The sequence below is a fragment of the Diabrotica virgifera genome, chromosome 4, assembly GCF_917563875.1.
Source record: "Diabrotica virgifera virgifera chromosome 4, PGI_DIABVI_V3a".
Lineage (NCBI taxonomy): Eukaryota > Metazoa > Arthropoda > Insecta > Coleoptera > Chrysomelidae > Diabrotica > Diabrotica virgifera.
The window spans coordinates 3091728-3112144 of record NC_065446.1 but is presented as its reverse complement, the minus strand read 5'-3'; the positions used below and the strand labels follow the sequence as shown (position 1 = coordinate 3112144).

General features: G+C 33.1%; 1 protein-coding gene across 3 annotated transcripts in view; it reads left to right on the top strand.

Moving 5' to 3' along the window:
- The window catches only part of LOC114332991 (multiple C2 and transmembrane domain-containing protein), a 309140-nt gene that overhangs the window by 17608 nt on the left and 271115 nt on the right, over positions 1 to 20417 (top strand). Inside the window, exon 1 of one of the 3 annotated variants that reach the window (XM_050647933.1) lies at positions 12669 to 12790. The exons of the other annotated variants lie outside the window; for them this stretch is intronic. The gene's annotated coding sequence lies outside the window, so the exon portion shown is untranslated. Of the gene's footprint in view, positions 1 to 12668; positions 12791 to 20417 lie in introns of those variants that run through there. 3 annotated transcript variants of the gene reach the window in all.

Here is a 20417-nt window from a genome sequence, read left to right as displayed (position 1 = left end):
ACCATCTAGTTGGTGATCGTCCTCTTGATCTTCTCCCCGGAACGTTTCCAGAAACAATTAATCTCTCTCAACTGTCGTCACCTCTGCGAACCACGTGACCAAAGAATTGCAGAATTCGTTGCAGACATATTGTGGACAGCCTTTTTTTAATATTTAGTTGGTTTAGAATGGAAACGTTTGTCCTATGAGCTGTCCATGGTATGCGCAGCATTCTTCTCCAGCACCACATCTCCAAGGCATAATTTTTTTGGCGCTCGCATGCGCAAAGAGTCCAAGTCTCTGCTTCGTATAGAAATATTGAGAATACAAGGGCATTCACCAGTCTCATCTTGATATTTTGAGAGATTTTCCTACCGGCTACTGTTACTCCACCGGCCCATCCTTCTAAAACCATCCTCATGACATGTTCACCATAAATGTTAAATAAGTCAGGTGACAACAAGCATCCTTGTCTAACACCTCTCTCGGTCTTGAATTGGTTTGAGAACTTCTGATCTAGTCGTACTGTCGCTATATTAGACTGGTACAGATTTTTAATAAGTGTCACCAGGTGCATTGGTACGCCCATTTCTATTAAAATTGACCACAGATTTATCCAGCTTACACAATCAAATGCCTTTTGGTAGTCAACGAAGCAAATAATCATAGGTAATTGAAATTCTCTAGACTTTTCAATAAGTTGTCTCAGGTTCAGGATTTGTTCCCTTGTACCTTTACCCTTTACAAATCCCGTTTGTTCCTGAGGTATTTGGTAATGTAGATAGGTTTTTAATCTGTTTTTGATGATATGCAACAAGATTTTAGTAGTATGTGTTATTAGTGACAGTGTGCGGTAGTTTTCACATCTGGTAGTAGTTCCTTTTTTGTGTAGCGGGATACAAATTGAGGTGCACCAATGACGTGGTTCCATAATAAAAAACAATATTTTCAATTCTTCTTCTTATGCAATCCACTAATGGATGTTCGCGATCACGTTTGACCATTTTTCTCTATCCCTTGCAGTATGTATTAGATCTCCTATGTTTTTTAGTCCTGTCCATTGTTTGACATTACGGAGCCATGACATTTTCTTCCTGCCCACTCCCCTTCTTCCTTCGATCTTTCCTTCAATTAAGGTTTGCAGAAACTGATATCTTTCATTTCTAATTATGTGTCCCAGGTATGCCGTTTTTCTCTGTTTAATTGTGCACATCAGTTGTCGTTCTGTACCAATTCTTCTCAGGATTTCTTCATTTGTTATTCTTGCGGTCCAGGGAACTTTAAGGATTCGTCGATAGATCCACATCTCAAATGCCTCTAGCTTATTCATTGTGTTTATTTTTAAAGTCCATCCTTCCATGCCATATAGGAGCACCGACCATATATAGCATTTTGTGAATCTTAATCTTAGGTTTAGGTCAAAGTCAGAGTTCGTAAAGACGTTTCTGAATTTCATGAATGCACTTCTGGCTCTTTCTATCCGACATTTAATTTCCATATCCGACATCCAGTCTTCACATAGCCAGGTTCCCAGGTACTTAAACTTTCTTACGCGCTCTACATCTTGGTTGTTATATTTTGATGTTGACATAATTGACGGCTGATTATAAGGAACTTTGTCTTTTTTATGTTGATGCTAAGTCCCATGTTCTCGCTATGCTCTCCAATTTTATTAAGAAGGTTTTGGAGGTCTTCTATATTGTCTGCTATTAAGGCCGAATCATCCGCATATCGTATATTATTGACCCAGGTACCATTCACTTTGATGCCGCTTTCGCATTCCTCAAGAGCTTCCTGGAAGATACTTTCTGAATATAGATTGAACAGTAGTGGGGAGAGAATGCATCCCTGTCTTACCCCTCTGAGAATTTTTTGAGCTTGCGTTGTTTCATTGTCCACCTTGACGACAGCTGTTTGATTCCAGTAAAGAGCCTCTATGCAACGAATGTCTTTTTGATCTATGTCGAGTTGTTTCAGTATATGTACGAGTTTATGATGTTGTACTCGATCGAAGGCTTTTTCATAATCTATAAAGCACATCATTACATCTTTCCTTTGATCGTAGCAGTTCTGAGCTAGCACTTGGGTTGCAACTAGTGCTTCCCTGGTACCCAGGCCTTTTCGAAATCCAAATTGTGAGCAACCAATAACCTTATCGCATTTTGTGGAGATTCTGTAGTGAAGAACTTTGAGGAATATTTTTAAAGAATGGCTCATCAGACTTATCAGTCGGTGCTCTTGACACTTTGTTGCGTTGTTCTTTTTTGGCAAAGGGATAAAGGTAGATACAAGCCATTGGACAGGGAATTTTCCTTTTTTATAGATTTGGTTGAAAAATCTTTGGAGTATCGTAATTCCCTCTTCATCTAACAATCTGAGTAACTCAACAGGAATTTTATCAGGTCCAACTGCTTTCCCGTCTTTCGACGGGTATTTTCAATACACTAAGATAAAAGAAGATGGACCAGGTATATAGATGGAAGGTAACCACTAACCGTAAATACGTATTGCGGACTATTTGGTCGACATCAGCACGGTGCAGATAAGTTAGAAAAGGAGAACACTAACTTGGGAAAGGATTACTACAGGGATAATGCGACCAGTTTTTAAAAATAATGTTAGAAGACTCAGACCAACAACTAACACATTCACAGGAGGAAGTTAGAGCTACATGACATGAGGAGAGCAATACCACACGTATAAAACGTTTCAAACAAATAGAAAAGGATAGACGAGTGAATAATATAGGTAAAATGTTATTAGGCCATTAAAATGTTACATTTTTTAGGCCATACCTTGCATTTGTTAGAGGAGTCAATTTTATTTCTTTAATGTGTGGGGGGATCAGTAGAAGCTTAAGTTTAAGTTTTTGGGGTCGCCACCCTTGTCCCCCGGCCGCCATCTTGGAAATGGGGTGCAAAGGGGTTTCGCGCTATATCTCGTAAACTACAAACCCTATGGAAAATCTAATTAAACATAAAATGTAGCAAATTAAATTTTCTACAATATTGTTTCTATTACTTTCTATCGTGAAGTGACCAACAAAAAAGATATAAACAAAAATAAGTACAAATTTTTTAACAAGTTTCCTTTTGGAGGTTATAACTTTTTTTCAGTTCATTTTAACATAAAATAATGGTATATCAATTTTGTAGAGAGTTTTTCAGTGAACAATTTGCACTATAAGGTGGTTTAATTCTATTTATTAATATAGGTTTTACAGCGCTCCAAACTTGACCAGATGCTCGAATGCTCATAGGAATACAATAAAAACAAAATGTTAGGCTTACTTTTCTATCTATATATATTTCTTATTCATACAATTTATTATGATTTAACATTTCTATGCTATTATTAATCTATTTTTGACCTTTCTCCCCACTATAAAACTTATAACCCTAAGCATATATAGAAAAGGCCCAAGAAGTTGTTTGAGGACAAATTCGCCCGTCCAGAAGAAGAATGACGCAACCGCAAAATGCAAAATTCTTAAGAAGAGCGAAAAACGATTTTTGATATCAAATTCATAAAGTATGATCAAAATTAGCCATCCACCACACCGTGACCAGGATCTCGAGATATAAGCGTTTTTTGGGGTGTGCCGCTTGTCTATGAAGTAACATAACATTTTCGTATTGTATATTTTGACTTAAAATTTTCCAAAAAACTTCTTCGTGAATCATATTTTATTGTTGTTGGTTAAAATTATAAACTAAAAAGTTTTTCACTCAAATTTTTTAAGTAAATATGAAACTAACGGAATATGATGACAAAATGTTTAAAAATTAACAACTCCTTTTATAATGTGTTTAAACATTTTGGATAAATTTCATTGTTATCTACATACTTCAACGATAACACAGTAAAATTTTCAAAAGGAAATATTTCCAGCGACCAAAGATACAGCGAGGTAAATTTGAAAAATCATCAAAATTGATTTTTGGCATTTTTGTATAAAATTTGATTTTTGAACGTTCCACCAACTTTAGATAAAAATAAACTTCATATTCGGATTTAGCGACCTCAAAAACATAAAAAATGACCAAAATTAGTCATTTATCTTAAATTTGATTTTCGTGGTTGGCATAACGTAATTTTAATTAAAGTATTGTTTTTATTGTATTCCTATGAGAATTACAGAATCTGGTGAAGTTTGGAGCGCTGTAAAACCTAGATAATAAATAAAATTAAACAACTTTATAGTAAAAATTGTTCACTGAAAAATCCTCTACAAAATCGCTATGATGTTATTTTATTGTGAAATGAACGGAAAAAAAGTTATAACCTCCAAAAGGAAACTTCTTACAAAATTGTCTTATATTTTTGTTTATAACTTTTTGTTGGTCACTTGACGATAAAAAGTAATAGACGTAAAATTGTAGAAAATTTAATTTGCTACATTTTATGTGTAATTAAATTTTCTGTAAGGTTGCTAGTTTAGGAGATACAGCGCGAAAGCCCTGTACGCCCCTTTTTCCAATATGGCTGCCGGGGGACAAGGGTGGCGACCCCAAAAACTTGAACTTAAGCTTCTACTGAACCCCCCTACACATTAAAAAAATAAAATTGACTCCTCTAAGAAATGCAAGGTAAATGTAACATTTCAATGGACTATGGCATATCTCGCAACAAGGAAATTTTGTTTTAAAATATTAGTGAATATAATAAGTAATACGTCTGTTATATTCAGAAAATATTGTATAGAAGAAAGCAAGGCTGTTAAATGGATATAAACAAAGCAATTAAAAAATCGCAAGTACTAAACACTAGCAAGTAATTGGAATTTAAAATTTTTAATGAGTGTTATAATTTAAGCTCATTAGTTTTTTGTCAAAACCATCCACAATAAACTGTTAAGTTTTTTGCGTTTTTAACGCATTTCCTTAACTAGTATATTTATAAAATATGGATTTTAGTTCTGTAAATATGCATTTGAAATGAACTTAGTAGTTATTTATTTACTTTATTGGAATAAAATTGTTAAGCAGTTCGCGAAAAAAGTAACGATCAAATACCTAAAGAACTAATATAAAACATGATTTTGCTTTTTCATTTTGTTTAATAATTTGCAAAGATTTTGTGAATCATGTCAAAATATAAGTATTAATGTATATTAAATCCAGTAAAAAGAAAAGAATATTGTTTTTTAGTTAAAACATAGATACAATAAAACACACAAATAAACACCTTGAACCCATGAAATTTACAGATCATAATATAAACGATATACAGTGATGAGGACGCTAATATCCGGCAAAATAACGTAAAAGACGTAAACCAAATTAAGTTGTGTGATAACAAGACATGAAACCTGTAGAGGTGGGAAATTTTGCGATGGAAACCTATAAATTTACATTAGATTGATTGTGACTACCACTGTGACAGTGACAGTTTTAGTTGACATACTAATCTGATACGTCTAAAGGTGGGAAACAATCCATAGAATGTAATAATCCCTTTTTATCTCACAACTTAATATGTTTTCCATCTTTTGCGATGTTTTGCCGGTTATTAGCGCCCTTATCTCTGTATAACCAACTTTATTTTAAACGTAACTGGCTTACTTTTGATGCTAGAATATTTTTTTTAACAAAAATACAGCTTGTATTAAACGCTTTATAAAAGTTGAAATGGGAAAGTGCTTAATTTGTTGGTTATTTCACTTTGAAATATTCGATTTAAAATATGAGCAATAGGAAACCTACTTTCATTAGGTACAAGTCGGCTTCTCCTGGGTCAATAGACTTCATACATGTACCATTTTTTTCACTTTTTATAAGCTATACTTTCTGTCAAAAGCATAAAGCTTCTTTGTTAAAAAATGAACACATTCACTCGCAAATATCAATAAAGAAGGGTGGTACTCACCCTCAGGACAAAAGCATACATCGGCAAAATATCACTTTTTTCTTTTTGACGTGTTAGCTATGCCAAATTTCATGTCAATTCAAGCAGTTCTTTAAACTTCGGAGTAAAAACTGTAAGACAAATCAAAATACGCGGTGCGCTACCTGGTGTGCATAGGAGTAACTAAAGATATTGACATTGTTCTTCCATTTTGCTTTGAGTTTGTGTGTTTATATAAAATATACTTACTTACTTAAGCCATCCTCTTGTACCTTACGGTGTCGAGGTAAGTGGAGAAATCAGACATCTCCCTGCCTTTCGGTCAGTAGCTAGTCTTTCTGCTTCTCTCCACCCAATATTTCTTTTTACGCAAGCCTTTCCAATATTTGCGTTCCACGTTCTTGCTGGCCTGTCTCTTCGTCGTTTGTTGTCAGATGCCGCATTCCATACCCTCTTTACAGTTCTGCCATCACTCATTCTCGCCATATGTCCGAACCACGATAACTGTTTCGTTTCAAGTCTGTCTAAGGTCCTTCCAACACCGCACCTTTCACGTATGTCTTCATTTCTTATACGATCACGTCTGGTCACCCCGGAATCCGCACGTAAATATCGCATTTCGCATGCTTGAATTTTACTACGGATGTTGCCGTTCACTGTCCACGTTGCACTACCGTAGAGTAGCACCGGCTCATATACAGTTTGAAATACTTTCATTTTTGTTTTCAGGCGTACTTCTTTCTTCCTAATAAAACTTTTATTTAGTGCATAGTATAATTTTGTTGCACTCATTACCCTGCTGTTTATTTCTGGTTCTATATTTCCTTGCCCATTCATTGTTGATCCTAGATACTTGAAGTCCACTACGTGTGTAATGGTCTCATTATTCAGCTTTACATTTATATTTTCTTGAGTTTTCGATATTACTAAATCTTCTATTTTTTCAATATTTATTTTCATCCCAAATTTCTTAAAGGCTTCATTCCAAACATTCACATTCACTTTCAAGTCTTTTTCTGATTTTGCCACAATTACCAGGTCATCGGCATATATCAACTCTGACACGTAAACTTGTTGAAGTTTATACACTCCAACCCTAGTTCTTTTTACCTTACCCCTGCATTGTTTTGCAATTTCGTCCCTTAGAATGATGAATAACAAAGGACTCAGAACACCACCTTGCCTTACACTTGTCCTTGTATAAAAATATTTACGCCTTAAAAGTAATTTGATAACCATGAGTCGTTCAAATCGGTATTGTTCCGCTCATCAATGTTCCTCTTGAGAAAAGAAAAATTCAAATGTTACTTTCCAAGCTTTCCCCCAAACTGGGGACAAATATCCTGTAGGTACGAATAGAAGGAATATTGGGAAGTAAAGTATTAATGAATAGACAGGAAGCTTGGAAATTCAAAATTAATATTTTATATGATGAACATAATGATCCTTATTTAATCATTAACATGCACCAATAATGCGAAATTTTTAAAATAATCTAGCCTTACGTCAAATTGTTACAATAGGGTTACACTGAATTGAGAAAAAATATACGTACTGTCTTTCTAAGATATAAAATAAATACACGATAATACACCCGTTCACGATAGAACTCTTACAAATTGCAAATTACAAAATAAATTTAATACAACACAAACAATACTAAAACTTATTACTATTAAACACTTATGACTATTAAACGTATTACTATTAAAAACTTATTAGTATTAAACTTATTATAATAGTTATTTATGATATAAGTGTTAAAAGTACACGTTTAGGGCACGCATGTGAAAGTTTGCAGAATGAGCGATAGCGAGTTCTGCAATTCACATGACTGCCTTAAAAATGTACTTTTTAACACGCATATCATACAATATTTTTTCTGCAAACGTAATTACAGGACAATATCTACAAAAACTTTTACTTGAACTTGACTGACATTCCAATTTTATATTTTTTTGACATTACATCAAAATTGCATATACGGTCAATACGAACTGCAGTGCCTTAAAATATTTTAAAGCACTAGTGCCTTAAAGTAGCATTTTTAACGCTCGTATGGAGTGCTAAAAATTGCATTTTTAACACGGTTGTAGAAAAAACTTATTAACCCATTAAACTTATTACCAACAAATTATTACTATGAAAATTATTTTAACATTCAACAAATACAAAACTCATGCAAAACTCCAATGACCAATGTCAATATTTATAGTTTTACAATTGCTCACTTTGCGCTGCAATCTTATTTTCGGTTGCCTATACATTTTTAAATATTTTAACAATAAAACACCAACTCTCTCCAACTCCTTCCAACCAAAACCAATATCATACAACTCGGTACACAACTTTGTTGTTTATTGTTGCCCTAAGTTTTATCAAAACAAACTTTGTTAAAGTTTTCTCGTAGTTATGTTCAGATGTTTTCTTTAAATAGAAGCCTTGTGTCTCTTACAAGCGTTTCTGTTGCTGTACCGTTCTAGAACAAAATCTTTGTTTTATACTTAAAGCTATTTAGTAAAGGCAAAATTTGTTTTTCTTTTTGTTTTCTGTTAATTTATTCGCTCTACAAATAATTTACATATAAGCGTGTTTAAATGGTTACTTAATTCACTATGAAGAAAGAAGAGTTTGCTAGTAAACCTATACTGATACTTATAGCAGTCCCACGAATGGGCGCTATTTGTATAACACTATGAACACGTTGCCGCGACAAAAATATATGTTACGACGAAATTCACCCTGTAGGAATAATGGAAAATAGAATTTGACAAGATGTTGCTATGTCATATACGGGGATGTTAACGTGTTAACAATTTGAAGACCATGTCCTCGGTTGCTCAGTAACGGAAGAGATACGGGAGTGGTTCTTAACGGGATGTTATTAATATGCTCTTATTAGCTTAGAAATAAAAAATTGAAAAATCAAATAAGAATATCAAATACAAAGAAATAAAATATTGTGCGCCACTGCTTTCCTTGTGGGAACCATAAATATACAAAAATATAAACGTAACAGAAAGGATAGCTAAATCAAAAATTAAACAAAAACCTAATCAATACAAAATATATAAAATACTTATGGCGTGACTTACCTTATCTACGTCTTTACACAGCTAAATCTTTGTTGTACTTACGAAACAAGAGAAAGGGAAAAGACAATAATAAATAATATTTTGCAATGAACCAAACTTTTTTATTGAAATAAAATAAAATTAAATTAAAAAGATCTGTGATCTCTTGCGATTTTACATAAAGAGATCATGTTTACCGAAAAGAAAATGAAAAGTTTACAAAAAAAATACCTTGTCCTGTATCTTCTCTTGGTTGGTTTTAAGCCCAAGGCACAGTTCACTTCACTATATGTCACTTTACAAAGGAATAGATAACTACATTAAAAGTACATCAATGGTAGTTCCCATAGTTTATAGAAAAATTCAGCATCTACTTCCCAAAACAAATCGGTACTGCTTGAACAAAAATATTCAAGAACTCATTAGTCCTTTAGTATATTAAACGGAATAAAAAAAATATATAAAAAAAATAGTTGAAAGACTGATAAGTTTGTACACTGTACACTGTAGTTTGATCTAATATCTCCTAGAATATTGAATTTGAGAATTCACCATTAAAAACTGATCTTCCTCATTACTTCCTGTTTTTATTTTTTATCTGACAAGGTGTGTATGTATGTTGGGCCAATTAGTCTTAAAATCAATCATGTTATCAATTAATTTATTAGTTGATTAGTACAAACATCTAAGGTACATTTCCTTAAAAATTTTTTAAAAATTTTTAATTTTTCTTTCAAAAATGTTAAAATTATTCAGAATTTAATGTCAGATGTCATACGTCAACGCAGAACAGATAAAAGCAGATTTAAATATCCGACTTTGTCAGTCAGCTGTTTCTACTAGGCCAACAATGGATGGGTGATACCTATACCATGAAAAAATTCTTTTTGTGTTTGTGTAACGTGTAATGTGGCCGTTTTTCTGTTTTTGCTGTTTGGGGTTGTACGGAGGATATCCAACCAAAAGTTATTTTCACTAGATGCAAATGTTAACACCTCAATTTTGTAGCGGTACTTTTTTAACAATTGACGTAAGTAAAAAAAGAGTTTTGTACTTCTTTTTCTTACAAGACCTCTTTTTTTATTTTAGCATTAGCTCCGATGATGACATTTATGTCGAAAGCGCTCAGCTAAAGAAATAAATTATTTACACACTTTGATATACTACATTTTTTATTTCCTTTATTTCCTTCTAAATATATAAAAGCAACTCCATGCTTTAACTATGATGTCAGAAACTGCTAACACAAAAAACTTGTAACTCCTGCCTGCATGTAAGCAAAATTATACCAATATATATGATAATATCGACATCCGCCTAACAGTAGTGAAAATGCCTGAGTACACGTTGTATGCCAGGCTGAGCTAAGCTACAAGCATTAGCCAGCCGGCCGAAGAAACTCAAATTCAACTACATCTTAATCTTCATCGGCTCAAACTAGACTTCTCTACAGCTCAAGCGTAACTACTTGACGGCTCAAACGTAACTGAATTTTTCGATCTCTCAAAGTCAATCCTCAGAATCCAAACATGTCCACGCAACAACTCAATACAATTTCTGAAACGGATTCAGATACAGGGTGGAATGATAATACTAGGGATTCAAAAAAGTTAATGATTTTTGCATCCGTTACATACTATATTTTAACTTCTTCTTCAAGTGCCCTGTCCGTTGCGATCGTTGGCTATTAACATGGCAGTTCTGATCTTGCTTGCGGCAGTCCTGAATAGTTCGACTGATGTGAGCCCGAACCGCTTCCTCAGATGTGAGCCCGAACCACTATTTTTATACATTTTAACTATTTTACATATTTTCATAAAAAAAATTATTCCTTTTTAACTATACACACGGGGTGAGGCTAGAAATTTTTATGCTACCTAGTTTAATACAGTTTTTTACGTAGAATACGAATCTACAATAAAAAATAGAAATTTCTATAAATTTCATTCTTTGAAAGATTTCAAAGTTGCCCACTCCCCAATCTCCAGCAGGTAAGAATTAGAATATGGAGTCGAATTTTGTATCATTCGATAGATTTTTGAAAAGTATCGAACGAGTGTTTTTCAGTGTTTTGATCCGACGTAAAATTTTGTGAAATATTCGAGCGTCCCATTTTATTTGGTACACCTAATATATCAATAGATGGGTAAATAATACAGTAAGGTGCAAAAAATTTGATCCATGATATATTTCCAATTTATTCATCATCATAAAGAGTGCTACAGCCCCATAAAAGAGCATCGACCTTCCTAAGGCTATTACGCCAGTCAGTTCTATCCTTTGATAACTGTTGCCAGTTTGCTGCGCCTATTGTTCTACCATCCTCATTTACACTATCCTTCCATTTGAGTTTTGGCCACCCCTATTTCTTTTTCCCACATATTGTGACATAAGGATTATTCTAGGAGGATTGTTCTGCTGTGATCTTGCTAGATGCCCTGTCCACCTTAGGGTTGTTTTTAACAACCAGACCAATTTGGTATAACATATTGAATTTAGAATTTTTAATTGTATTAAAATAGCATTAATAACAACGGATGCTGCAAGATCCGTATCGTTAGTGCAAGATAGTTGAAGCCAATATGGCTCCCAGGTGCTAGGTGTAAGTCGTTGTACTGTTCAAAGAACCAATAATTTAGGTCTGCCTCTGGTTCTTTCACCTGGTGAAATCCATTCCGTTATAACTTTTAACGGATTGCTCTTCTCTCTTTTCATTATGTGTCCATACCATCTAATTCTCTATGCTTTTATTGCTCTATGTTCTCTTGATCCATCCATTCTTGTACTTCGTGATTCATCCAATGTTTTGCATCCTCTTCATGTTTCCTCGTTGATGGCAGTGGTATCTCATCATCATAATCCAGCCTTCTGCATCCTTCTGTCGCTCTTGGGCTTCCTGCAACCAATTACCAGCAACCCTTTTGACGTCGTCTGTCTATTGTGTAGGTGATCTACCTCTACTTCTCTGTCTGCTCGTGGTCTCCACACTGTAATTTTTTGGGTCCACCTCCCGTCCTTCATTCTGTCTACATGGCCCGCCCAATTCCACTTCAGCCATGCTATTCGTTCTATAACATCGGTGACGCCTGTCCTTCTTCTGATTTCCTCGTTTTTAACCCTGTCTCTGAGAGTCACTTCAAGTAGTGACCGTTCCATTCTTTTTTGGGCCAATCTAAGTTTGGTTGCTGTGGTCTGGGCCTGGCCGATAATGTTTCGGCGCCGTAAGTCATGACTGGAAGCACACATTGGTCGAACGTCTTCGTTTTCAGATAATTTGCCATGTTGCTCTTGAAGATGTCTGATAGAGCTCCAAATGAGGCCCATGCTAAGGTGATTCTTCCTTGTAGTTCAACAGTTTGATTGTCACTGGCAATTTGGATTTCATGCCCTGAGTATTTATATTTTATTTTAAATATATTTAAAGTGGTATCTACTCATGATAAATTGAGGCCATTGCATATTTATATTGAATTATACTATTTGTTGTTACGGATGTGGTATAAATTGTTATTGCAATACTGCTCGCGCAAATCAAAAAGTCTGATAACCACTTAAAAACAACTACTACGAGTTTTATAATTGATTTGAGAATGTTTTTATTTTCATATTTTTTTTTTTCAAATGACAAAAAATAAACTTTCCGACTACAAACAATTATTACAGTTTAAAAATAATACGAAATAAACTGATCTTATTATAAAAACATATTTAAAAAAGTATTTTAAATTACTAACGAGTCAACATGGAACTTAATTTACAGATAAACAGGAACTATTGTTTAACTCGTTTAATTTTTCGAAAAAGCGACTGTTTGCATGATTAGAATAATAATAATAGTGAGTATTATTCTGTTTATTCGTATATTTTGTGATGTTCTTCTGTTAGTTACGGTAGGTTATAATTACACCATATTTAATTAAGAGGAAACATATAGCCATGTTAAACTTTTTATATTTTTCTTTATTTTACTTTTAACTGTTTTAAAAATTACTGTATATATTTCGTCCAGGGCTTGTCTACTGCTCCCTGCCAGGGATGCAGATGCTTGCATTTCTCGGGCGTCCTCTTCTTCTTTCCTGCACTGCTCTCCATTCCATAATTTTTTTGACACCTCTGTCTCCCTTCATACGTCCTAAATGTCTGTACCATAACTCTTGGTTTCAGTGGTGTTAATTTATTCTTTTTTAATTACCCATTTTTTCCGTATTTTGTCATTTCTTATTTTGTCATCCAGGTTAAGCCCACAAAACCACGTTTCTATTGATAGTACTTATTTTATAAACGTTCTGTCGATTATGGTCTTACAGATTCTGTTTCTTGAATGTCCAACTCGTTTCTTAATTTCAGTCTCACAAGAGACTTCTTTAGTAATTGTAACTCCAAGGTACTTGTATGACTCAACATTTTTTTTTCATTGAATCCTTCTATATTGAGCCAATTTCGTATGCTTTCCGTATAAATTGAAGTTGTGCTTTAGCGTATTCTTTTTCTTTTTTTGTGGAGATATGACTCCGTCTCTTTTTCAATGTGCCTCCAGCAAGTTGTTGTTTTTTCGTTTTCCTGCTCCTCCCACTAATCGTCTTCTTATTGAGGAATCCTCTCTCCCCGTCTTTACTACTATATTTCGTCGTCGTCACGGCAAAACTCTTTAAGTCCACTTTTGTCAAAATTGAGATAAGTGTCCTGATCGATTCACAATATCAATTTTCATAGTCTGGCAAAAGTAACGAAGTCCTAGAAAGTACCTAGAGATGGTTGCCTAAGTCACTGAATATGCATAAGTCCAAAATTACCATTGCGTGGTCAGGCAGAAGTCACTAAATGTACGTTTTCTGAGATCTGTTATTTTGGACTTATACTTTTGCCGCGACGACGACGATTTGTTGTCATTCGATTTGTATGATCGGTTCATCCTATTCTTCTATTTCTTAACCAGTACTTGATATTCCGTCTCATCTCCGTCGTATATCTGTACTTCTAGCTCTGTCTGTTTTTATCTGTTTTTATCTTTGCTGTTTCCAACATTTTTTTGTTCTCTCTATGTCAGGTCATGTTTCTGTCACTTATGCTATTATTGGTCTAAGGACTGTTTTGTAAATTCTGCCTTTGATATCTTTCTCGGTATGTGTATATTCGGTATAGTTCGGTATTCTGTCCTCTACGGCGTATTTCCTGTTTTTAATATCCTTAATGCTTTCTTTGTCTCTTCCTCTTCAATGTTTATTCCTTCACTTGTCGTCATTTCTGGTGTTGGTGGTTCATTATCGACACCTTTAGAAAATCGAGATCAAAAGTAGTCTGCTCTATTATTCGTGTTCTCTATTGTAAAAAGGCTTTCTTCTTTTCTTCACATTTTGTCTTCGCTTAATCTCTAAACTATGGGGTTATCTTTTTCGATATCTCGAATAGTGTTCCTTACTTTCCTCTCTCCGAGTGATTTTGTTGCTACGTTGATTGTTATTTTTAAGTTTTTTCTTCTTTTTCAAAATATCGTTTTCTAACATATCATTTTCAGCTATCTTCTCTTATATAATTTCTCTGCATTCTAGTTGTAATATGGAACACAAAAATGTTACTATAATCTTTTGGGGCACACCGGAGTTCGGCGACTTATGCCTGATATGATACAATTTCGACCAATAAACTTTTCTTACTCAATAAAAAGAAGATAGTAAGAGAGAAGAAGAAAGAAGCGATGCGTTTTTCTACAGATTAGGTCTATGATTCTTATAAGAGCATTGGATAAAGTTTTAAGCCATATGTAGCTTTGGAGTTATACAAAGAAGTCATTATTCAAAACAAAACTTCAAAATACTCAGCTTATCACAAAAACATAACGAATAGATGGAATAATAATTTATACTACAGTAAATAAAAACTAGTTTAAATGGCCAATTAAAAATAAAAAGTCGAGACGATTAAACACAGGCAGCTATTTATAAACATTATCATCCTTTAGATAGTCCATTCACTCACGGTAAAATATTGCAAAACCTCCGAATTTTACCGCTTAGATTAGATTGACATAAAATTTGGCATACATAATATACACATATCTAACATGTCAAAGAAAAAAAAAGGATAGTGTTTCGACGTGTGCTTTTGCTCTGAGATAAGTTTAACCCCTTCTCAGGGATGAAAACACATACGTTCAAAATAATTGGATATTGGATAAACTGACTTCCGGAATTTGATGAACTGACTTTTGTTCTATAACGTTTTTTCACTAGGTCAATACTTTTCGAGTTATTTGCGAGTAAATATGTTCATTTAAAAAAAACTACGTTCTTAGACGGTTTTTCGAACATAACTGTCAATTCTTCTTCTTCTTCTTCGGAGACACTAAAGCTTAAATTGAGCCTTTGCCTCCTGTATTTTTTGCCTCCACCCTTGTTTGTCTGTGGCTGTTTTTCTCCATACACGGACTCCTAAAAGGCTTGTGCGTTGCTGTTTACTGTGTCTTCCCAGCGCTTTCTTGGCTTTCCAACCGGTCTCTTTCCCTGCATTCTAGCGTTCAGTGCTTTTTTTGGTAGCCTATCTTCTCCCATTTTTATCACATGTCCGGCCCATTGCAATCTTTGTATTCTAATGAAATTTGACAGGGGTGTTTCCTTATAAAGTTGATATAGCTCATTGTTGTATCGACTTCTGAAGATTCTGTTTTCCCTCACAGGTCCTAGTATTCACCTCAATACTTTCCTTTCGAATGTGTCGAATTTGTTCTTGGATGTTTCTTTCAGGACCCATGCTTTACTGCCATAGCATGCTATTGGTCGAATTAAGGTTTTATAGATTCTTATATTTGTATTTCGGAGGACACTTTTAGACCGAAATACCGGGTGTCCATTTATATTTTCCCCCATTTTAACTGCCTATAACTTCTAAACGGCTCAAGATAGAAATATGCGGTTTTCGCTGAAATGTTTTATTTTAGTAAAAGTTTTGTCTGAATGAATTAAATTTTTTATATCGCTTTCAAATACGAAAAAAAAAATGGCGGATTTTTGAAAAAAACTTTGTTGACTTTTTTTTAATGGAACACCCAGTATATTTTTTTGTAAACTGAAAGAAAGGTCATTCACCTATCCAACGATATAAAGTTTTTCAAAATCGGTTGTCAAATGACTGAGTAATTAATTTTTAAAATGAGAGGTGCAACTCTCTAACTAAGCAAATTGATATTATTAACTATTTATATGGGAAATAAGCCACAATTAAAATGAAAAAAATAATTTTATTAACGTTTCGACGCCCAAATCGGGTGCCGTTGTCAAAATACAAAATATTACTAAAATAAACTAAAGTGTTGTTGCTAAGCAAAAAAAAAATTCTTCTTTTAATTTATTTAATCTCACTCATTTATATTGGCAATTCAGACATATATTATACATTTTAAAGTAGAAGACTTTAAAATGATATTGCCAATATTTATGAGTTGCGTTCCTGGGACGACTTACTGAAAGATAGTTCATTCGATTACATGAAATTAACCCCAACTCAAGAATATCCGTCATAAAAAATTATAGCATGTGATATGTCTTTAAAAATTATATCGAGTTAGTACATATTTTATATTTTAGTATTACTTATATATCTAGTATTATTAATATTATTTATAATTTAAACATGTTACAAGTCAGAATTTGGTATTATTTTTTGAGAGTAAATTAATGTAAGACCAAATACTTACGATGTCGGGATAGTATCACAGGGTTTTTCCTGGTTTTCCCTTGTGATTTACTATGAAGTCTCTAACGCGAGAATTTTACTGTCGTTGCATTTGGTTGTCTTTTTAAAGACATATCACATGCTATAATTTTTTATGACGGATATTCTTGAGTTGGGGTTAATTTCATGTAATCGAATGAACTATCTTTCAGTAAGTCGTCCCAGTAACGCAACTCATAAATATTGGCAATATCATTTTAAAGTCTTCTACTTTAAAATGTATAATATATGTCTGAATTGCCAATATAAATGAGTGAGATTAAATAAATTAAAAGAAGAATTTTTTTTGCTTAGCAACAACACTTTAGTTTATTTTAGTAATATTTTGTATTTTGACAACGGCACCCGATTTGGGCGTCGAAACGTTAATAAAATTATTTTTTTCATTTTAATTGTGGCTTATTTCCCATATAAATAGTTAATCATAGAAATGCCACAAGGAAATAGCTTCAGAACAACATTAAGAAATTGATATTATGTTATGTGATTTCCACATTGCATCTCTCATTTTAAAAATTAATTGCTCAGTCATTTGACAACCGATTTTGAAAATTTTTATATCGCTAGATAGGTAAATGATCGTTTTCTCAATGTTTTAGGTAAATGGCCATTTTTCATATCGCTTTTAAATAAAAAATGGCGGATTTTTGAAAAAAAAAACGTTGTTGACTTTTTTTATTAAAACAGCCAGTATATTTTTTTGTAACTTGAAAAAATGGTCATTTACCTATCCAGCGATATAATTTTTTTTAAATCGGTTGTCAAATGACTGAGAAATTAATTTTTAAAATGAGAGATGCAATGTGAAAATCACAACATAATATCATTTTGCTTAGTTACATGTTATTTAGGTATGTGATATCCAGGCTGCACCTCTCATTTTAAAAATTAATTACTCAGTGATTTGAGAACCGATTTTAAAAAACTTTATATCGCTGGATAGGTGAATGATCGTTCTTTCAATTTACAAAAAAATATACTGGGTGTTCCATTAAAAACAATTCAACAAAGTTTTTTTCAAAAATCCGCCATTTTTATTTCGTAATTGAAAGCGATATAAAAACTCAATCGATTCATACAAAACTTTTAGTAAAATAAAACATTTCAGCGAAAACCGCATGTTTCTATCTTGAGCCGTTTAGAGGTTATAGGTAGTTAAAATGGGGGAAAATATAAATGGACACCCGGTATATGGGAGAGGGCAAACTAAGCTCTGTTTGCCTGCGTTATTTACTTCCGTATTTCGCCATTTTCTGATCCTTCGGCATATATTTCGACTCCCAGGTATGTAAACTTTCCAACCATTTCAATGTCATCTTCATGTATAATGTTTTGTGGGACTTACATTTCTTCTCGTTTGTGTCATTATTTTTGTTTTTCTGTGTTGATTTCGAGACCTAGCTTTTTTGTTTGCGTTTTTAACTCTGCGTATGTTAACTGCCAATTAGGGGGTGATTTTTATGATTTTTTTATAAAAAAGGAACCAACTTTATTTTGAGCGTAAGTTACTTACTTTTGATGCTAGAAACTTATTTAAAAAACATAAATAAACCTTTTTTAAACCACTTTAAAAAAGTTGTGATGAGTTTTACCCTAAAGGCCGGTTGTTCGAACGCTTATCAAATATTTAATTACTGTCACCAACTGTCAATGTCAACCTTGTTTGGGTTGCTGAAAACATAATTGATTACAATTATGAGATTTATTAATCAATTATGTTAATAATTGTTATGTTAATTAATAATTAATTAATCAATCAAGTATGTTAATTATCATAATGATAATTAACATAATTGATTACAATCAACTGATTGACGTACGAATGAGGGGTGTTGTTATTTGATGGTTGTTAAGAGGACTTAATTATAATCAACTTCTTGATTAGCGTTCGAACAACCGGCCCTTAAAGTGCTTAATTTTTTCGTTATTTCACGTTGAAGTATTCGATTTGGAATTTGACGAATAAAAACCTACGTTTCATTAGCTACAACTCTGCTTCTACTGCGTCAACATACCTACTTATATGTATATACATACTTTTTTTCACTTTATTATAAGCTATGTTTTTGCTAAGAATATTTTTTTCAATAAAATACCTATTTTTTGGGTTATCATTGACTTAATGAAAAAATTCTATAGAATAAAAATTGCTTAGAATTAGTTTATTAAATTCCGGAGGTATTTTAAGCGTATGTTTTCTCATCCTAGAGAAGGGGTGAAACTCACCCAAAGGGCAAAAGTACAAATCGGCACACTATCCCTTTTTTTTTTCTTTGGCATATTAGCTATGTGTATGCCTAGTGTGACCAACTAGTCCGAAAAATCCGAGACATGGCCCGAATTACGAAGTCGTGTCCGGGCGTCCCGGACAAGGCTTCCGGGCCATCCGAATTTTCAACGTTTTGGTAAAATTTTATTTTAAAATTTTGAGAGTTCTATCAAATATTCTATATTCTATATAATATAAATATATCTATCTATGAGAAATGTCTAAGAATTAACATCAAATTGAATTGGTAGGACGAACAAATGTTTGATTTTTAAAGGTTTTCTTCTAATTTTTAAGCAAATTCATTCGTTCGACAAATATGATAGTAAGAAGTAATCAACATAAAAATGTTCTGAAGCTGTTTTCTTGTGGCATGTTTGACAATTATATTTTTGACAGAATTTAAGCCACAATTGGTTGTATGCCACAATAATTACATTTTTATATTAACCTAAGGTTAAGGTTAATCAACATCAGTTGACTTTCTAATTTTTCCTTTTTTGAAAATGATGCAGAGCCGGATTTAAGGCAGTGGGGGCCCCTGGGCAGAATTGATGTGGGGGCCCCTGGGCAGAATTGGTGTGGGACCCTACCTCCTACCATTAAAAAATTGTTGTTATAACTATGGTATACAGCCAAGTACAGAGTTTTCCTTTTTAAAAATAAAAAAAAATGTTGATCTACATTTATAAATATATTTTTAAATAATAAAAAATACAAGAGGTGTAACTTGTTACCGTAAAATATTAAAAATAAATATTGTAAAATGTATGGTTAAAGTCTGGGTATTATTTAGATTTTTAAATCGAAAATTCCTTAATTATGTCTGACATATCTATTTAGTTTCTTTAAGACATCGTGTTTAATGCTCATTATAGAGAGATGAAATGCTCTTGGCCCATCATAGACCGAAGGAGATTTTTAATTAACTTTAGTTTTGAGAATGATCACTCTCCACTGTAGTTAGAGACAGCAAGGCTGGACTTGCTCTCTAGAATTCATACATACACCATTTTTTTCACTTATTCATAATAGTCCAGGTAATGAAGCATAAAATAGGACAAAACCTCGCAATTTTTACAGAATGGATCAATTTGCTTGAAAATTTGAGAATAAGTAGTGGATAGTCCATGGATCAAAATCTATGTCATGCCGAAAGGCGCTTTTACCATGGGGGTGGTTGCCACCCCATCTCGGGGGTGGAAATTTGTTGTTATATTTTAATTGCAAAAATTGGTAAAAACGTTCATTCTAAGTAAAAATCGTTCTATACATTTTTTTGATAAAATTGATAGTTTTCGATTTATTCTCTATAGAAAGTATTAGTTTTATATCGAAAAATAAATGTTTTTAATAAGTCTTCTGTTAATAACTCCAAAAGTTTTCGTTTTATCAAAACAACCTTACTTAACGAAAATATATCTTATGAAAAAATAAACAAAACCGTTTTTTTAACTTTCTTTAAAACCGATAGTAATCGAGATATACTTTATTATATGATGGCTCTTCTTCGTCAAATG